This window comes from Coregonus clupeaformis, chromosome 2, assembly GCF_020615455.1.
Source record: "Coregonus clupeaformis isolate EN_2021a chromosome 2, ASM2061545v1, whole genome shotgun sequence".
NCBI lineage: Eukaryota > Metazoa > Chordata > Actinopteri > Salmoniformes > Salmonidae > Coregonus > Coregonus clupeaformis.
In genome coordinates this window covers 12,573,529-12,580,993 of record NC_059193.1, presented here as the reverse complement: position 1 = coordinate 12,580,993, position 7,465 = coordinate 12,573,529, and the positions used below count along the sequence as shown (strand labels likewise).

Genomic DNA, 7,465 nt, shown 5'->3' with positions numbered 1-7,465 from the left:
CGTGCTGAACAAATTCAACAAGCGCACATATATCATTTAATTCAGGAAAATAGACAGTATTGGCCTCCTCTTGCTTGGACCTAGAAATCCGAATCAAATCTCAGAATCTCCCCATAACTACAGAGTAGTATAATCCGTTATTCCCCCATATTCAGTCAGAGCACATTTTCAAAACATTGATAATAATCTTGTCATAGGCAGGCCTGCTAATACTACTACTACTAAGTGTCTGTCTGACACGTGCTCTGCGAATGAAAATAAGAACAAATGATGTCATGTTTATTCTATTTTAAAGGGGTAAAGACTATGTGACGGTCACGATGATGATGATGATGATGGTGATTTCGTGTGTAGGAAATATACAGGACGTCACATCACAGGTTCTGCGTTGTTACTACTAGGCCCTTCATTTGGTAAAAAAATAATAATAAATAAAAACTTATCAGAGTTAATTATTATTGAAATGATTCAGCTGTTCTATACATTTTATTCTATCCGCTTCATTACATAGTGTACATGGTGTAGCCTATGGCAACGGACTGGGAAGGGGGAAATGGAAGAGATATAGCCCACAGCAGGCTTCATAAGTGCTCCACAAATGTGGCAGTCAACAAGAGACTAACATTGAAAATAAAAGAGGGTTGTCATAAACGGTGAGCTCTCTTGAATTAAAGCTTTATTTTCCATTATCCCCGTCGATCCGACCACCCAGAACACGTAGTTAACCGTTTGACAGCAGAACACGTAGTTAACCGTTTGACAGCAGAACACGTAGTTAACCGTTTGACAGCAGAACACGTAGTTAACCGTTAGACAGCAGAACACGAAGTTCTTACAGCGAATGTACGCAGAACGATTACGTTTGACAGCAGAACGATCTTCGTTCCTTACGTTTGACAGCGAACGTAGTTAACCGTTAGACAGCAGAAAGTCTAGTGCTGTTGGAACGATCAATGAAAAGGGGGCTACGTGGTCGGCCGCTCCCTATTGGTCGACAGAGGAAGGCCCACCTACCTAGCGATCCGTCTCTGATAGCAGATCCCCTTCAGACGATATTTCAATCAACTGGGCAATACAACCTTAAGGAAACAAGTCACTTTAGTAAAAAAGGTAAGAGGTTGTTTTATATGTGGATTTCATGATGTTTGTTGTGATATTTGTGTCTGGCGGCGTGGAGAGAAAGAAGAAACGGGTTGGAGGTTGTATGGAAAACATATCTACACTTATTGAATGCTACAAATATGTATTTAACTGATCCGTGTAAATTAAAGATAACCAACACGTTGAATTCAATCAGTGTAATGAAAGACCGAAAGTGCAATTGTTGCATTTGATGAGAAAATTGTACTCGACACATAATTTCCTTGAATGAGCGTTCTCTATAAGGTGTAGTAGCCTAATAACTATAATAATATTAACACATCGAAATGATTGATTTAATCGTGTGTTTGATTTTTAAAAAAAATCGAAATATTTGTTATATGTCGTATTCTACCCTGTAGTCATACATATTTATTGACAAAATACATATTCTCCTTGGTGACTGTGATGACGTTTTTCTTCTCTCCCCTTCCCCCACATATAGTAGCAGGGCTCGGCTAGATTCCAGGTCATGTAACGCGCTTGTTTAAATAGACTTTACGTGCATCAGACAGGCGCTGTTTCAAATGCAAACTTCCTGTCTTGTCCTCGGCTCGCCGCCGCCATTGACAGTAATATTACAAAGTGAGTAATAATGAATGAGCGCGTGCACATTTAACCATTTAACTATTTCATTGAAATATTTTGTCGCTCTCTCTCTCTCTCTCTCTGTGAATATTTGAAGCCACTGGAGAAAGGGAAGGAAGTTGTTGGGCGGTTGAGTGAATAACGTCCTTTACTATAATGTCTGCTCTATGGCAGAGGATTCGGCTATCGTAGCCTACGGTGAAATGGGCGGGGAGGCGTTGCTTCTATCCATCCCCATTCTTCCGTCATCGCTTTAAATGACAGCCTAGACACAAAGTGACAGCTATGGTATTACAAGGAAACAACGAAAGAGAAAAGAGGAAACAGTGAAAGCTTGTTACATATACTGAACAACAATATAAACGCAACATGTAAAGTGTTGGTCCCACCTTTCATGAGCTGAAATAAAATATCCCAGAAATGTTTCTCTCACATGTTGTGCACAAATGTGTTAACATCCCTGTTAGTGAGCAGTTCTCTTTTGCCAAGATAATCCATCCACCTGACAGGTGTTGGCATATCAAGAAGCTGATTAAACAACATGATCATTACATAGGTGCACCTTGTGATGGGGACAGTAAAAGGCCACTCTAAAATGTGCAGTTTTGTCACACAACACAATGCCATAGATGTGCAATTGACAGGCTGACTGCAGGAACGTCCACCAGAGCTGTTGCCAGAGAATTCAATGTTAATTTCTCTACCATAAGCCGCCTTCAACGTCGTTCTAGAGAATTTGGCAGTGCGTCCAGCCGGCCTCACAACCGCAGACCACATGAAACCACGCCAGCCCAGGACATCCACATCCGGCTACTTCACCTGCGGGATCGTCTGAGACCAGTCACACAGACAGCTGATGAAACTGAGGAGTATTTCTGTCTGTAATAAAGCCCTTTTGTGGGTGAAAACTCATTTTGACTGGCTGGGCCTGGCTCCCATGTGGGTGGGCCTATGCCCTTCCAGGCCCACCCATGGCTGTGCCCCTGCCCAGTCATGTGAAATCCATAGATTAGGGCCTAATGAATTTATTTCAATTGACTGATTTCCTTATATGAACAATCTGTCAATCAATCAACTACAGTCCATAACCGAGTCATACCGAATAAAAATAATTCAGAATAGAGAATTAAAACGCGCTCTTTCAGCACCATGGACAGTTCTTATTGTATTTGGTATGGCTATCCATCACCATGGAGGCTATATAACTAGGGCAGGGCTGGCTATCCATCACCATGTAGGCTATATAACTAGGGCAGGGCTGGCTATCCATCACCATGGAGGTTATATAACTAGGGCAGGGCTGGCTATCCATCACCATGTAGGCCATATAACTAGGGCAGGGCTGGCTATCCATCACCATGGAGGTTATATAACTAGGGCAGGGCTGGCTATCCATCACCATGGAGGCTATATAACTACGACAGGGCTGGCTAGCCATCACCATGTAGGCTATATAACTAGGGCAGGGCTGGCTATCCATCACCATGTAGGCTATATAACTAGGGCAGGGCTGGCTATCCATCACCATGGAGGTTATATAACTAGGGCAGGGCTGGCTATCCATCACCATGGAGGCTATATAACTACGACAGGGCTGGCTAGCCATCACCATGTAGGCTATATAACTAGGGCAGGGCTGGCTATCCATCACCATGGAGGCTATATAACTAGGGCAGGGCTGGCTATCCATCACCATGGAGGTTATATAACTAGGGCAGGGCTGGCTATCAATTATATAACTAGGGCAGGGCTGGCTATCCATCACCATGGAGGTTATATAACTAGGGCAGGGCTGGCTATCCATCACCATGGAGGTTATATAACTAGGGCAGGGCTGGCTATCAATCACCATGGAGGTTATATAACTACGGCAGGGCTGGCTATCCATCACCATGGAGGCTATATAACTAGGGCAGGGCTGGCTATCCATCACCATGGAGGTTATATAACTAGGGCAGGGCTGGCTATCCATCACCATGGAGGTTATATAACTAGGGCAGGGCTGGCTATCCATCACCATGTAGGCTATATAACTAGGGCAGGGCTGGCTATCCATCACCATGGAGGTTATATAACTAGGGCAGGGCTGGCTATCCATCACCATGGAGGCTATATAACTACGGCAGGGCTGGCTATCCATCACCATGGAGGTTATATAACTAGGGCAGGGCTGGCTATCCATCACCATGGAGGTTATATAACTAGGGCAGGGCTGGCTATCCATCACCATGGAGGCTTTATAACTAGGGCAGGGCTGGCTATCCATCACCATGGAGGCTATATAACTAGGGCAGGGCTGGCTATCCATCACCATGGAGGTTATATAACTAGGGCAGGGCTGGCTATCCATCACCATGGAGGCTATATAACTAGGGCAGGGCTGGCTATCCATCACCATGGAGGCTATATAACTAGGGCAGGGCTGGCTATCCATCACCATGGAGGTTATATAACTAGGGCAGGGCTGGCTATCCATCACCATGGAGGTTATATAACTAGGGCAGGGCTGGCTAGCCATCACCATGGAGGTTATATAACTAGGGCAGGGCTGGCTATCCATCACCATGGAGGTTATATAACTAGGGCAGGGCTGGCTATCCATCACCATGGAGGTTATATAACTAGGGCAGGGCTGGCTATCCATCACCTATGCCCTTCCAGGCCCACCCATGGCTGTGCCCCTGCCCAGTCATGTGAAATCCATAGATTAGGGCCTAATGATTTATTTCAATTGACTGTCCTGAACAATCTGTCAATCAATCAACTACAGTCCATAACCGAGTCATACCGAATATAATTCAGATAGAGAAGCGCTGCTTTCAGCACCATGGACAGTTCTTATTGTATTCGGTATGGCTATCCATCACCATGGAGGCTATATAACTAGGGCAGGGCTGGCTATCCATCACCATGTAGGCTATATAACTAGGGCAGGGCTGGCTATCCATCACCATGGAGGTTATATAACTAGGGCAGGGCTGGCTATCCATCACCATGGAGGCTATATAACTACGACAGGGCTGGCTAGCCATCACCATGTAGGCTATATAACTAGGGCAGGGCTGGCTATCCATCACCATGTAGGCTATATAACTAGGGCAGGGCTGGCTATCCATCACCATGGAGGTTATATAACTAGGGCAGGGCTGGCTATCCATCACCATGGAGGCTATATAACTAGGGCAGGGCTGGCTATCCATCACCATGGAGGTTATATAACTAGGGCAGGGCTGGCTAGCCATCACCATGGAGGTTATATAACTAGGGCAGGGCTGGCTAGCCATCACCATGGAGGTTATATAACTAGGGCAGGGCTGGCTATCAATTATATAACTAGGGCAGGGCTGGCTATCCATCACCATGGAGGTTATATAACTAGGGCAGGGCTGGCTATCCATCACCATGGAGGTTATATAACTAGGGCAGGGCTGGCTATCCATCACCATGGAGGTTATATAACTACGGCAGGGCTGGCTATCCATCACCATGGAGGCTATATAACTAGGGCAGGGCTGGCTATCCATCACCATGGAGGTTATATAACTAGGGCAGGGCTGGCTATCCATCACCATGGAGGTTATATAACTAGGGCAGGGCTGGCTATCCATCACCATGTAGGCTATATAACTAGGGCAGGGCTGGCTATCCATCACCATGGAGGTTATATAACTAGGGCAGGGCTGGCTATCAATCACCATGGAGGTTATATAACTACGGCAGGGCTGGCTATCCATCACCATGGAGGTTATATAACTAGGGCAGGGCTGGCTATCAATCACCATGGAGGTTATATAACTAGGGCAGGGCTGGCTATCCATCACCATGGAGGCTTTATAACTAGGGCAGGGCTGGCTATCCATCACCATGGAGGCTATATAACTAGGGCAGGGCTGGCTATCCATCACCATGGAGGCTATATAACTAGGGCAGGGCTGGCTATCCATCACCATGGAGGTTATATAACTAGGGCAGGGCTGGCTATCCATCACCATGGAGGCTATATAACTAGGGCAGGGCTGGCTATCCATCACCATGGAGGTTATATAACTAGGGCAGGGCTGGCTATCAATCACCATGGAGGTTATATAACTAGGGCAGGGCTGGCTATCCATCACCATGGAGGTTATATAACTAGGGCAGGGCTGGCTATCCATCACCATGGAGGCTATATAACTAGGGCAGGGCTGGCTATCCATCACCATGGAGGTTATATAACTAGGGCAGGGCTGGCTAGCCATCACCATGGAGGTTATATAACTAGGGCAGGGCTGGCTATCCATCACCATGGAGGTTATATAACTAGGGCAGGGCTGGCTATCCATCACCATGGAGGCTATATAACTAGGGCAGGGCTGGCTATCCATCACCATGTAGGCTATATAACTAGGGCAGGGCTGGCTATCCATCACCATGGAGGTTATATAACTAGGGCAGGGCTGGCTATCCATCACCATGGAGGCTATATAACTACGGCAGGGCTGGCTAGCCATCACCATGTAGGCTATATAACTAGGGCAGGGCTGGCTATCCATCACCATGTAGGCTATATAACTAGGGCAGGGCTGGCTATCCATCACCATGGAGGTTATATAACTAGGGCAGGGCTGGCTATCCATCACCATGGAGGCTATATAACTAGGGCAGGGCTGGCTATCCATCACCATGGAGGTTATATAACTAGGGCAGGGCTGGCTATCAATTATATAACTAGGGCAGGGCTGGCTATCCATCACCATGGAGGTTATATAACTAGGGCAGGGCTGGCTATCCATCACCATGGAGGTTATATAACTAGGGCAGGGCTGGCTATCCATCACCATGGAGGTTATATAACTAGGGCATGGCTGGCTATCCATCACCATGTAGGTTATATAACTAGGGCAGGGCTGGCTATCCATCACCATGTAGGCTATATAACTAGGGCAGGGCTGGCTATCCATCACCATGGAGGTTATATAACTACGGCAGGGCTGGCTAGCCATCACCATGGAGGCTATATAACTAGGGCAGGGCTGGCTATCCATCACCATGGAGGCTATATAACTAGGGCAGGGCTGGCTATCCATCACCATGGAGGCTATATAACTAGGGCAGGGCTGGCTATCCATCACCATGGAGGTTATATAACTAGGGCAGGGCTGGCTATCCATCACCATGGAGGTTATATAACTAGGGCAGGGCTGGCTATCCATCACCATGGAGGTTATATAACTAGGGCAGGGCTGGCTATCCATCACCATGGAGGTTATATAACTAGGGCAGGGCTGGCTATCCATCACCATGGAGGTTATATAACTAGGGCAGGGCTGGCTAGCCATCACCATGTAGGCTATATAACTAGGGCAGGGCTGGCTATCCATCACCATGTAGGTTATATAACTAGGGCAGGGCTGGCTAGCCATCACCATGGAGGTTATATAACTAGGGCAGGGCTGGCTATCAATCACCATGGAGGTTATATAACTAGGGCAGGGCTGGCTATCCATCACCATGGAGGCTATATAACTAGGGCAGGGCTGGCTATCCATCACCATGTAGGTTATATAACTAGGGCAGGGCTGGCTATCAATCACCATGGAGGTTATATAACTAGGGCAGGGCTGGCTATCAATCACCATGGAGGTTATATAACTAGGGCAGGGCTGGCTATCAATCACCATGGAGGCTATATAACTAGGGCATGGCTGGCTATCAATCACCATGGAGGCTATATAACTAGGGCAGGGCTGGCTATCCA

The 7,465-nt window shown here is 46.7% G+C and overlaps 1 protein-coding gene across 3 annotated transcripts in view; it reads left to right on the top strand.

Moving 5' to 3' along the window:
• Positions 1 to 984: 984 nt before the first annotated feature.
• LOC121587455 (beta-synuclein) overlaps positions 985 to 7,465 on the top strand; it is a 46,738-nt gene continuing 40,257 nt past the window's right edge. For 2 of the 3 annotated variants that reach the window (XM_041904384.2, XM_041904373.2), the window contains exon 1: positions 985 to 1,110. The gene's annotated coding sequence lies outside the window, so the exon portion shown is untranslated. The remainder of the gene's footprint in view (positions 1,111 to 7,465) is intronic. The other variant, XM_041904395.2, reaches the window with a different exon arrangement.